The sequence below is a fragment of the Opisthocomus hoazin genome, chromosome 7 (genome assembly GCF_030867145.1).
Source record: "Opisthocomus hoazin isolate bOpiHoa1 chromosome 7, bOpiHoa1.hap1, whole genome shotgun sequence".
Lineage (NCBI taxonomy): Eukaryota > Metazoa > Chordata > Aves > Opisthocomiformes > Opisthocomidae > Opisthocomus > Opisthocomus hoazin.
In genome coordinates, this window is record NC_134420.1 from 14,951,609 (window position 1) to 14,964,691 (window position 13,083).

General features: G+C 44.0%; 1 protein-coding gene across 9 annotated transcripts in view; it reads left to right on the plus strand.

Moving 5' to 3' along the window:
- The first annotated feature begins 647 nt into the window (after positions 1–647).
- CPT1A (carnitine palmitoyltransferase 1A) overlaps positions 648–13,083 on the plus strand; it is a 61,814-nt gene continuing 49,378 nt past the window's right edge. For 2 of the 9 annotated variants that reach the window (XR_012764473.1, XM_075425246.1), the window contains exon 1: positions 653–740. The gene's annotated coding sequence lies outside the window, so the exon portion shown is untranslated. Of the gene's footprint in view, positions 741–1,314; positions 1,335–2,886; positions 3,034–11,114; positions 11,243–11,470; positions 11,613–11,649; positions 11,669–11,706; positions 13,068–13,083 lie in introns of those variants that run through there. The other 7 variants (XM_075425250.1, XM_075425256.1, XM_075425251.1 and 4 more) reach the window with 7 other exon arrangements.

Genomic DNA, 13,083 nt, shown 5'->3' on the forward strand with positions numbered 1-13,083 from the left:
TGAGTGCCATTCTGCCCTGAGATTGACACACATGCTTTCATTTGAATTGCTTTCATGATTTTGCCTTTTTTTTTTTTTTTTTTTAAGAATGCAATTACTTTTGATGAGATGTACCAAGTGTACTTATTTCCGTCAATCACAGTATCTGCTGGAGCAGAAGGGTGGGCTGGTCCTTCCCAGGGAGGCCATCTTAGCTCCACGGCTGCACCCCAGACAGGTCCCCCACGCACAGTGCTTCCCCAAGATGTACCTTTTCCCATACACATTTACATCCCCAGGGCCTCTCCTCGCAATCCCTGGAGCTTCCTTCCCCAAGACGGCTGCAAGACCACGGAGCCTGTGTTTCGGACAACTCCGCAGGTCAGCTCACCACAACCTCAGACTCCCTCCCCGCAGGTACTCACCCCTCACGTCCCGCGGGGCCTGCCTTTATTCCTGCCCCGGTCTCCCCGCCAATCACACTGCCCAACCTGTCCCTCCTCCGCTTATCGATGCCCACATCTCTTCCCGCCTCCGCTCCGCCCACACGGGCAGCGCCCTGCGCCTCGTCCTCTGCCCTGTTGCGGACCCACCCCCCGTGCCGCCGGCAGCCAGTGGGGGAGCGGGCGGCAAGCCCGGCTCTCGCTGGGTGGGCGAGGGGGCGGTCACTCGGTCATTTGCTTCTTGCTCGTGCTGCCCGTCGCTTCAGCCTGTCTTGGCCTGCTTTGCCTGAGCGCTGGTAACTGTCATTCTCTCAGCAGGTAAGCGGGAGAGCGGCCCGGTCGCCGGCAGGGGGCCTCTGGCAGATGTGGGGCGCAGGTCCTCGATCGCTAGCTTTCCTGGCGCGGCTCGGCTCTGTTTAGATCCGCCGCCTGCAGGCGGTGGGCTCCGGCGGTCCCAGGGGAACGGGGTAGGGGCAGTGACGGGCTGTGTTCCTCTGCGTCTGGCTGATTGCCTGGGGGCTGCCGCTCCACCCTTCCTCCCCCCTCAGCTGGGACGCGTCCGCAGCGCTCCGCCATCCGCGTTGGGGCTGAGGGAAAACGAGACTGGGGTCAGGCGGACGGGCTCGGTTGGTCTGGTTTTAGCCTAATTATTATTTTCGTTAGGGCGAGCACGAAGTTCTGTGGTAAATGTGCGAGTGCTGTTTCCTAAGCGGGGCTTGTCCTTGCTGCAGGAAAGGGCGAAAGCGCAGAGAAGGTGGTGGGAGCGGGGCTGTTCCCCGGCGGTGCCGGCGGCCGGGGGACGGTCGGAGGGTCCCCCCGGCAGCGTTTGGGAGCGCCATGGAAAGGCGAGGTGTCCGTGGCAGCCTGCTCGCGTTTTTCCCTGGCTTGAGAGCGAGCGTGTTACTGCCGCAGGTAGGGGAGCTGAGGCGGTAAGGGGATGGGGGGGCAGGGGGGCGGTGTTACAGAGCTACACGGGGAGGCTCGCGAAAGCTGCACCGCGTGAGCGAAGATGACGTTGGTGACCCGCAGCTTCGCGGGTTAGTGGAACTGCTTTGACCCATTAGCAGGACGAGTTTCAGCTCTGTAGAAGTGTGCAGGCAGTTTGGTATCGGTGGTGGGTTTTCAGGTGTGCGTAAACGAAATACTGAAGTGGGGGTGTGTGTGTGTGTGAGACAGAGTAGTCCGTATGCTCAGGTGATTGCAGGCTGTGAAACCTGTAAAAAACGCAGTCACTGCAAACTGCTTTGAGCTACACAGAGAGAATGGTACATTTTGTTCACGATGTGGCAGGTTTAGTGGATGAGAATGCTAATTGGACTTGTTGCAAAAGGTAGATTAAGATTTTTGCAGCATCTCAGAACTGCATTTTCTTGCCTCGTTTTCACACAACTTTCATATTTTGCCCTATGTTTTCTGGTTTAAACAGAAAAATAAACCTGAAATATGACTTTAGTTATAACCCAGTTATAACAGAGCTACACTGGTGTTGATGGAACTGTAACAGAAAGCACCATTTTTGGTAAGAGAAAATTGCAAAGTGGAATCAAGCAAATACATCATTCTTCCTCTTATCTGGCAATTTGTCAGCACTTAGAGGATAATCATACAATATTGAAACTGCAGTCTGGAGGAGATTACTGTGCAGAAAACTACTTGATTCCTTATCACATGTTTGTGGGAGTGTAGCACTGAGAATGGGGAAGATCTGATACCTTCATTCTCCTTTCGTTAAACGCGTATGTTTTCCCGAGTGTCTAACCTCTTCAATTTCCAGATCTACAAGCTCTTTTATGCGTTTTCTGACCACTGTGAACAGATGTTGTACAAAAAAGTATTGTAGTCTTCAGTGGTAATTAGCAGGTTCTTTTCCTATGGTGATCATGTCGATATACTGATTAATAGTTAGCAGTTTGTAATAGCACAGGTGATATCGTAGGTAAGTACGATGTGTGTATTAGTTTAGGAAATGTTACATGATTACAGAGGTATCAGGCTCTGTCATAGCTGTGACTTGCTTTGAAAGGTAAGTTGATCTGAGGACTCTTTAAAATTTTGGGGTGTTGCAGCCTTGATTCAAGAGCCTCTTCCGGGAAGAAGACTTTGTTTGTGGTTAAAGAAAACTGTAACATCGAACAACTGAGCCTTTTTAGCTCTGAGAACCAGAATGGAAACTGTTAAGTTGCACATGCTAAGAACAGCTTTTTTCTCCTAGCTTTCAGATATACTTTTCGTCCTTCTCTTTGGGAACTTTTGTTTGGCGTTGGCAGTGCCTTCACGGCCTGCCTAGAACTGACTGGGCAGGGTGGGGGTGCCGGTAGCCCGGGGCGGGGCTGCCCCCGCCGCAGGCCCGGCTGTCATTAGCCTGCGCCGCGCTGCAGTGGTGCGACCTTTCACCTACTTCTGGGGAGCGGTCACGTGAGCGGGCCCGGAGGCGGGCGAGGCTCCAAGGCGTGCCGGGGGAGGGGCGCGCCCGCAGAGGCCTGCGCGCGGAGAGGGAGCGAAGCGGCAGCCTCACCGCGGTGGAGGGGGGCAACCGGCGAGAGGAGACGGAGCAGCGCGCGCTGCGGCTCAAGGAACAGCAAGCACAAGCTGCGGAGCGGTCGGCGGTCAGGTGTGCGCTTGGCGGGCGGGATGTTTACGTTCGCTGCGTGCAGGGATAGTCGGAATGTTGAATCCCGACCATGACCGCACGCCTGGTTGTGAAAAATCTTGGGAAAAATCGCGTTAAGTGAATACTTGTATTTAAAAACAAAACAAAAAAAAAACCCAAACTGTGTATTTTTTTTAATATTCCCAAGCCATTGTCTTTGTCCTGCAGCATGCTGTATCCTGAGCTCCACATTTCAGAAAAACAAGATCTAAATTACTGAAAAGTATCCCTGTCTTTCCAAGTCTGGATTGACTTTAATTTGAATGGTCGATTTAAATATTTGTACAGTGTTTGGAACTTTCGGTTAAGTCTTTCAACCTGATGCATATTACTTGTTTAGTAAATGATGACTGAACTACTGTGAGAGCAATCCATCCAGTCTGCCTTTGGTCACCCAACATTGTTGTCCATCTTCCAGGATCTCCAGAGTCCTAAAATGTGCCAGCTTGCATGTCTTGCAAAAGTCCTGCCATTCTGGAGATATTTGTTGTTATAGAGAAGACAGTAATTCTTCTTTATTGCATGAGCATAGAAGCTCATTAATGCAGGGAAAGAGAGAAGGGATAAAACTTGCATAATCTAAATGCCTAGGTATGTCTTTTATACCAGTAATAAAAAGATGTGCGCAGATGCTAAAGCCCAGTTTTTGGGGGTGGGGGAGATTTCTGCATGGTATGATCTGTGCAGTGTTTTGGTTTTGTATGCTTATCTCTTACTCAGCAAGATTATTCTGAATTTCTAGAATGTCGGAGGAGGTAGCTTGCTGGGATATGTACAGTAGAACTAGTGTTGCAGTAGAGACTAGAATCATCTAAAAGGTCTAGGAACAGTATAGTATGTCCTACTCTGTACATGGGGGGAAAAAAAATGATATGACAGTTGTAAAAGTTTCTGTTTGATTACAGTTATGGAGCATGTCAGTGTCTTGTTTTTTCTTTTTTTGTTGAAGTGTACGTTTTGGAACCATCTTGTATGGGAACTTGCTATTTGGGAAGAGGAGAAAGGCCATATGATGCAGAAACTGTAGGGATTAATATTCTGTATGTTAGCCTAGTAATTAACATGTTGTCTGCTATAGTGAGTCTCCTACTGAACTGACTGTCTCCAGTTCGATCAGGTGAGAAGACTACTATCTCTCCGTGGCTTTTCCCCTGCGAGTGCCAGTGGAAACGGTCTGTTCTGTGAACATCTCTCCGAGAAATCTTGATGGCATCTGTGTTGACTGTAATGGGAATTTAAAGCCTGCAGGCAAACACTTGGATGTCTTAAACTGAAAGCTGAAACTAACATTGGAGTCTAGCCCCTGAGATCACATTGCTTATTACACTAGCTAGCGATCAGTAGTTTGAGCCCTCAAAAATGACTGAGTAGGTAGCAGATGAACTTTCCTCACCACTCAGACCTGTTAGATGAAGACAGATTGATCCAAATAATACATTAATCTAGTGTAAGGGAAAACAGTGTTTCAGAACTACGGTTTGTGACTATTCTCTCCATTGCCATCAGTTTTTCTAAAATACTTCCAGTCTGATCCAGTTCCTCTGAGCGGTTGAAGGCTGTGTGTGAATCAAAGCTCAGACTGGTTTTCTTGACTTTCTATTCCAAGAGTGTTTGATCACCATTGCTGTAGTGTAACGTGTATTAGAAGCTAGCAGCATTGGAATGAATCTGCCTCTTGGTGTGTCTTCACCTATTCAAGACCCCAGCTGGAGTGAGCTTGCAGGACAGAAGGTTTCTGTGTGACAAATAGATCTCAAGTCCACTTTTAAGCAAGGCAGCTGTTCAGGTATGCTTACGTTTCATTCATTGCTCAGTTTGTTATTATCTCTTCCCTTCCATATATACCTGTTGCTCCAGTTTACCACTTGGGAAGGGGATGGAGAAATTGGCCTAAGATTCCAAAGGAAATGCCTGCAGAGGGTAGCTAACCCACAGATGATCTTGGGAAAATGCTGAGCACAGGACACCAGCTGGTATGTTTGTCAGTGGGATAGCAAGTTCCTGCAAACTTCTTAGCTGTTCTGATTTCAAACTCTCTGCTATGGGTGAGATTTGTACAAGGTCCCAGTGTTGCTGTACCTGGACAAATACATGTATTCAGTTCTCCACCATGGCTTGAACCACAGCATTTATTAATTTTTTAGATGTGAGAAATCCTTTAAGATATTTGCAGTTACAGAGGACCACAGCTGTAGCTGAGGGTAGGAAGGATTGGAGCCAGTGATCATCAATAAGCAAAGAAGATAACTTGAAATTTACATGTCAAATGATGATTGTTGGAGGAAAGGCTTCTGTCTCTTTCCAAGTGACTTAAGCTGCTTCAGTCATGGCATACTAATTTTACTCTGGGGACCTTGTGAGAGAGAACTGCTGCATAAATCACCGATTCAGGTTTTGGGGGTCTTAAACTGGTTTTAGCATGTGTCGGTCACAACTAAAGAGAGAATCTGTCAGTTTAACTTTCTTTTCATCAGATCAAATAATTGAGTGCTATGTTAATTCAAGTTTTAGAGGAGAATGATTCTTTGGTTTCTGTTTTACTTCTATGCTATTGTCTTCAGGTTCACCTGACAAGCCATGCTGAGTGAATTTAATCCACATGACTACTGCATAGAAATAATTTGGCTTCGTTGGTCTCTTAAGGATTTTGTGTCTGTAGAACATGATTGATCATGGTAAGGTAGGTGAGCTATTGGTAGGACTTGAGAGAAGCAAGTAGGAGTGTCTTTTTATATGCTGAAGCACAATTAGATACTATTGAAAGTTAGTATGCAAGGAAGCTATTTAGAAATAGAAATTCTCAAGTGAATAGCAGTGTCTGGTTAATCTTTATAGTAAGTTCAGAAGTCAGGTGCCTTGCAGAATATCACATGAACTGTGAGTAAGCCCTTCATTCTTTCTGAGGCTTTGTATCTTCTTACCTTTTTGCAGAAGTGTAGTATACACTGCAAGAAGGTGGCGTAAGCTAGTAGAATATCCAAGAAGCAAGTACAGGAGAGACCAGACAGTCTTTTTGGTCATATCTTTAAATGTTTGAGCTGTATATTTTATACTGTTCACTGAAGATTTTATAGATGAAAACCTGAATTTCCTTTGAAAGGCATAAAACTCTAGACAACTTTAATCTTTGTTGGGATTTATGTTAAACTAAATGTTTTTTCTTTAGCTTTAGTTTTGACTTTGTTCAGCTGTGCTTCAAAGGAACATCAGATGCACATGAGTAAAAGCGTTTTGGCATCTTTTTGGCATTCTCTGGTTAGCTGCCTTACTTAATCGACCCTGTAGCATTCTAGCAGAATTTTGCTAATTATGTCAGAAAGTGGGGGGGAGGCAGTTGCTCACATAAGAGCAGATGGGACCTTGAGTTACTGAGTGCTGGATGCTGCCGTAGAGCATATAGTTTAGTGTCTGAAACTGTTGTATTTATAGCAAACTTAATGAAAACACTTTACTGAAGTCACATTGGTTTTATAATTGATAATACGTCTTTCTTAATTTGGTAGGAACAGTCAACGTTTCCTCTAGATAGCTATATACATGTAACATGAAATTCCAAGGGCTTATTTTTTAGTAGGTGTTTGTACTGTTTCCCACTGTATCACTGTGGTATTCATGGCACTTAAGGTCAGCTCCAGAAATGTGCCTGCTGCCTTAAGACTAGCAGACTCTCATTGGGCGGTGTAGTGGTGTTCAGAATACCAGCGTACATTTAAAAACCTAGTGCTTTTTAGTGAGGGCAAAGTTACTGGAATAATGTTGAAAAAATCAGGTGAATCATTGTCCGAAAAGTTCATGCAAAATTTCTGTAAAAATTCTACGGCAAAATCCAGCTTCTTTTATCCTCTAAACTAATAGTACATTTTTGTCAGTTGCAGAAAACTTTCTCTTTTTGAATGTTTGGCTGCTACTACCAGTTTGACTTTTTGAAGTGTGCTGTTCATTTAAAGCAATTGAAGCACAGGACTTCTTGTTCAGGCCTTAGTGTTCTAAAGTAAGTTTATTTTTTGAAGCAGATCTATTATAAAAAAAAAACCTCCTGCATTAACTTTCATAAAGCATCTCTGCTAGGTATACAGTTAAAACTGTATTTGAAAAAATAGGATTGATGCTTCAAGCCCTTAATCCTCTTAGTGGCTCTTCACTGGACTCTCTCCAATAGTTTTCTTTTACTGGGGAGCCCAGAACTGCTTGACCAATCTGATAGCTTTCTGTGATGGCGTGACTGACTGGGTAGATGAGGGGAGAGCAGTGGATGTTGTCTACCTTGACTTCAGCAAGGCTTTTGACACTGTCTCCCATAACATCCTCATAGGTGAGCTCAGGAAGCGTGGGCTAGGTGAGTGGTCAGTGAGGTGGATTGAGAACTGGGTGAATGGCAGAGCTCAGAGGGTAGTCATCAGCGCCGCTGAGTCTAGTTGGAGGCCAGTAACTAGTGGTGTCCCCCAGCGGTCAGTAATGGGCCCAGTCTTGTTCAACTTCTTCATCAACGACCTGGATGAAGAGTTAGAGTGTACCCTCAGCAAGTTTGCTGATGACACAAAACTGGGAGGACTGGTGGATAGACTGGAAGGCTGTGCTACCATTCAGCGTGACCTGGACAGGCTGGAGAGTTGGGCAGAGAGGAACCTGATGAGGTTCAACAAGGGGCAAGTGCAGGGTCGTGCACCTGGGGAGGAACAACCCCATGCATCAGTACAGGCTTGGGGCAGACCTGCTGGAGAGCAGCTCTGCAGAGAGGGACCTGGGTGTCCTGGTGGATAACAGGTTGACCATGAGCCATCCGTGTGCCCTGGTTGCCAGGAAGGCCAATAGTATCCTGGGGTGCATTAAGAGGAGTGTTGGCCAGCAGGTCAAGGGAGGTTCTCCTCCCGCTCTACTCTGCCCTAGTGAGGTGGCATCTGGAATACTGTGTCCAGTTCTGGGCTCCCCACTTCAAGAAAGATGAGGAGCTACTGGAAAGAGTCCAGCGGAGGGCTACAAAGATGATGAGGGGTCTGGAGCATCTGTCCTACTAGGAAAGGCTGAGAAGAGAGCTGGGCTTGTTTAGCCTGAAGAAGAGAAGGCTGCGAGGGGACCTTATAAATGCTTACAAATATCTCAAGGGTGGGTGTCAGGAGGATGAGGCCAGACTCTTTTCAGTGGTGCCCAGTGACAGGACAAGGGGCAAGGGGCACAAACTGAGGCATAGGAAGTTCTGTCTGAACATGAGGAAGAACTTCACTCTGAGGGTGACGGAGTACTGGAACAGGTTGCCCTGGATTCTCCTTCTCTGGAGATATTCAAGACCCGCCTGGATTCGGTCCTGTGCAGCCTGCTTTAGGTGACCCTGCTTCAGCAGGGGCGTTGGACCAGATGATCCACAGAGGTCCCTTCCAACCCTACCATTCTGTGAACTGGACACAGTAATTGAGATGGGGCCTCACCAGCACTGAGTAGAAGGGAAAAGTCACCTCCCTTAGCCTGGTGGCAACAGTCCTGCTAGTGCACCCCAGGATTCTGTTAGCTACCTTTGCTGCAAGGGCACCTTGCCAACTTGTGTGCAACTTTCTGCAAAGTTTCTTTCCAGCCAGTCAGTCCCAGGGTGTACTGGTGTGTGGAGTTACTTCTCTCTAGGTGCAGGACTTTGCACTTCTCTTTGTTGAACTGCATAGGATTCCTGCCTGCCCATTTCTGCAGCCTGTCAAGGTCTGTCTGGATGGCAGCGAAATCCTCTGGTGTATCAGCCACTACTCCCAGTTTCACTCGCTGTACTTGTAAATCCATCTGCAGTTTGGTCTTTTTTTTCTATGTTTGGGTTTTTGGTTTTTTTTTCTGTCTTCAAGCATTAAATAGGTTTGACAGCTATTACTTTTGCATCGAACATCTGGAAGGGTTTAATAAACTGATAGACTTCAGAACCTCTGTGGAATTCAGACAGGTGAAGCATAGTTGATGAATGTTATAAAGACAATTACAAACTTTTTTTTTTTTGAGGACTTTACCCCTTTACATTTGTATAAGAGGAGATCCTGCTACTTGATGTAAGTATTTGATACATTTTTTTGTTTGGAGAACCTTTTTTCAATGAGTCTTTTTCAACAAAAAAAAAAACCAAAAAAATTTGAGGAACCTTGATTATCCTTAAATTGCATCCACTTCCAGGGTGGCTGTATAGATGAATGTTGCCATTAAACTGTAATGGGTGACAAAGTATGGAAGTAAACTCACTTGCTAGCAAGTTATTTTGGGATGTTGGCATTGGCTTTGCTGTGCTTCAGTACATAGCATTTCATTGTAAGTGCGCTATCTAGGCAAAGTCAACTGTCACAGTGTAGTCTGAATTACTTTGTGTAGGTGGTACTGAAGGCTTGGTCTGACAGGAGCATCGTTAACAGAAATCTGAAGAGAAATTTGGAATAACGCATGAAGAGACTTGGATTGACGTATCAGTATTTGGAATTCTATTACTTCTAGTATCTGATGTGACATCAACAGATTTGAGCATAAATAATGATTCATGGATTGTATAAAACAAAATGCATTGATAGTTTTGGCTTTCTAGGGGAATAGAAGATGCAAATTTCTGTAGTAATAGCTTAAACACGTGAGAAAATACTTGATCACTGTCTCAGCACAAACACAGCACAGGTGTCCTAGTGTTTTAATACAGGCTCTGATTTCCTGAAGTCTGTCCTCAGGCTCTTGGAATTCAGTGATCTATCCTAAAGTGTCAAAATATGTTAACAAATGAACATACAAATAAAAGTGTTTTTTTCCAAAAGCTGTAGCAAGCTCATCTCCTGAAGGGAGATCTGATGTGTAGACAATAAAATACTGGATAAATCTTCTTAAATGTTTTAAATACTTATTCTGAGAGAACTTGTGAGAGCTTCAGAATTTTCTTCCTATTCTGTAGGGCTGTTTGTAACATTCAGACAGAAACTCTAGTTGCTTTGCATGTTAGTAGAAATAGAATTCCTCCAGCCCCCCTTTTCTCTTTGAAATAAACTGTTTTGGGCACAAAGACATTTGGGGCACTTGCTTGTTTTCCAAAGACCTTCTGACTTCAAGGTGTCTAGCTTTAAATGGAAATCTTAATATAGTTCTAAGCATGTTTCCTAACTATAATTGGGTTTAATGTGCTTGCAACTGATGTCTCTCTCCACTTGCCGTCTTGAAAACTTCCTTAAACAATGTAATTGTAAATGATTCAGTATCAGACTTTTCTCCTCACCAGTCTCTATTCCTGTATGAAACCTGAGCACTAAGCTAAATTTCTGAAGTTGTAAGTTTATTTTAACAAGTGAGCGAAGAATTTTTCAAGGTCAGATTTCTGGTTGTTTGGGTTTTTTTACTTTTAAGCCTGCTAGCAGGAACTTGACAGGAGTCAGAAGATCCTACCTGTGTAATAAGGTGCTTCTCATTGCTTTACGGGTTGTACCTTGCTTTTGCGTGAAGTTATGACGGCATTCAGGTGCTTCTGAATTCAGAACTGCCGTCATACTTCAAGATGCAGCATGTTCTAGCTCTTAGCAGAGGGACATGTAATGCTGCAAGTCTGCCCACCATCTATGAACAGCCTGGGGTTTGGGTGCCAAAGATGTCTATTTAAGGCTCTGAAAGCAAGAAACCTGTGTGGGGTGGTATGTAGCAGTGTTCTTGGAGAAACAGTGTGCAGCAGTCACTGCTTTTCCAAGAAAATTGTCAAAGTAGAATAATTGGGGAAGAGTGTTTTGTGAGCTTGGTTTGGTTACTGACAGGTGTATGCCCTGTATATAAACGCTAATCTGTAAATAGCTGTCAAAAATCTGTGGAGAGCCTCAAACTAAACTATTGAGGTAGCTTGCAAGTGAGAGTCAGAGAATTAAGTCTTTCACAAAGGTTTTAGCTATTCTGGGTCATGTGAATAAGTCTTCTCCCCAGTTTTCCTCTGCATTTGTTAGATTGCTTTCTTTCCAGGAAAAGGAGCTACAGATTTGGAAACTATATTTAAATGACATGTCTCTTTCCAGTGGATGTTTGGACTCCTGCTAAGGAGAAATTGAAGGGTTTCTCTATTCCAGGAGGAACAGGAAGTGGGGGAAAAAATGGATTGCATGAGCCAAGCAATGTATGGGAAGTAAGTGGCTGACTTCCGAGATAAGAGGCGACATGGATATCCACTTAAAGCAGAGGAGTTGCTTTTTGTGAGGTAGAGGTAGTGACTTTACTTCTTTTAGTACTATGATTTTATCCATGTAAAGCTTATGAAATGTGCAGAAACATAAACGTTCATGCTTAATAGAATTTCCAAAAGTAATTGCTTCAGGAATTAATACCTTGTTTTGTGCAATGTACTGTAACATGTTTAATTTTATATCATGGCTTGATGCTTTTTAAGATGCATGTGGTAATCCTTTCACTGTCTTTTAGACAGTGTGTTCTATGTGATGTGCTTCAGAGAGACATTACCAACCACAAGTGACTTCTTGCATGCCTGACTAAATGGAAGCATCCTGCCCATGGGATCTCTCTTAGCTTCAGGTTTTCCAGAGCTGAGACCCACATCTCCTTTCATGGCTGTAAGAACATGTAATACAGAGTCAAATGTTCAGTGTTCGCAACCTGAAATCGTAAGGTCTGTGAGCAGTCTGCGAGTTAAACTTTGGTTTTAGTCGTGTAAATATCCTGAAACTGCAAAAATAGAAGTCTGAGGAGGCTTTATTGCATTGTAGGCATAGCAGCATAGTTTTTCAGACCATCAGGTTTATCAGGGCTTAGGCCTTTCAGTGTGCGGGTTTTTTGAGTTAAATATGACATCCAACCTAGCAGTATTTGTTTATAACAATGGCAAAAATTGTGGTTGGTTTTGATTGTTGCAAGCAGAGGTGTGAAAAGGGAAGAGGAGAAACATCTGCAGCTGTTACAGCATGTTTGAATTGAAGTAAAAGCAGAAAAGAGCAAGGAATAGGCGGACAGGAAGCTTTCTCCTTTAATTAATAGGAAAAAAAAAAAAAAAACCACCAAGTTTTAAGGGGCGAGTGTGGATTGGGGTTTTTTTAAGATACATATTATGAGAGAACACTGAAAGAAGTGAGAACAGCCATTTCAGATTACTTTTAGAGATTATTGTGCACTTCTTTTCCCCTGTAAGTAAGACTTGGCCAAACTGAAGAAAGTCAAAGGCTCTTGTTTATGGCTCTCTATTGGGAATGAGGTTAATTAGTATATGCTGTACAGAAGTATTTTGGTGACCAAAATGCCTGAAGTTAGAAGTTATTTTTTCAGTGTTACTTAGCTGACTGATGTGTGTGCTACATTACTAACATTGGCAAGTCAAGTTCACAAATCTAACGCATGCTCCTCTGCCCTGTGCCCTTTTACCTACTTTGCTAGCAAGCACGTGACAGCAAAGGAATGCAAAAGAGGAGTGTACTGCAGTTTATGATTAAATTGGCCTTTAAGGAGGAAAGTAAGTGTTCAAAGAAAGGGACTTAAGGAAGTCTTTGGTGTTCAGCCATTGTAATTCAGAACAGTCTTAAAGGCTTACAGTTTTCTAAAGTAAAGGAAAAGGCTATGAAATGAAACAAGCCATTTGATTGTTTCATATCTTAGGATCACCTAATACAGTCCTAGAACAAGACTTGTCTTTGTTTTCAGGACTTGTTTACCTGACTCGGGATTAGTTCTTGCTGCATTAATATTTCTTCATTTTCCTTATTGAAGCTTAATGTTATGATCATGCTAAGTTTTAATTCATTACAATATTGGGTTGAGTGTTTATGATTAATGCTATTTATGATATTTTTCTGCCTTGGACAGTAGTAATGCATGTGACTAAAAAAGGAAGAGTTCCTGAAATTCTTTCTCTTCAGAAGCAGAAGAGGATGGTTACAAATACCCAGACTGAGAAGTTACAGGGCAGGTGAAGGGTAATAGAAACTGGTTGATCTGGTACTTAAGATACTGGCATTCCAACATACAAAATTACAGGAGTGAACTGGAGAACCTGTTGGCCCTTCTTGAGACAAATCCAGGTGCCTGATTCTCCAT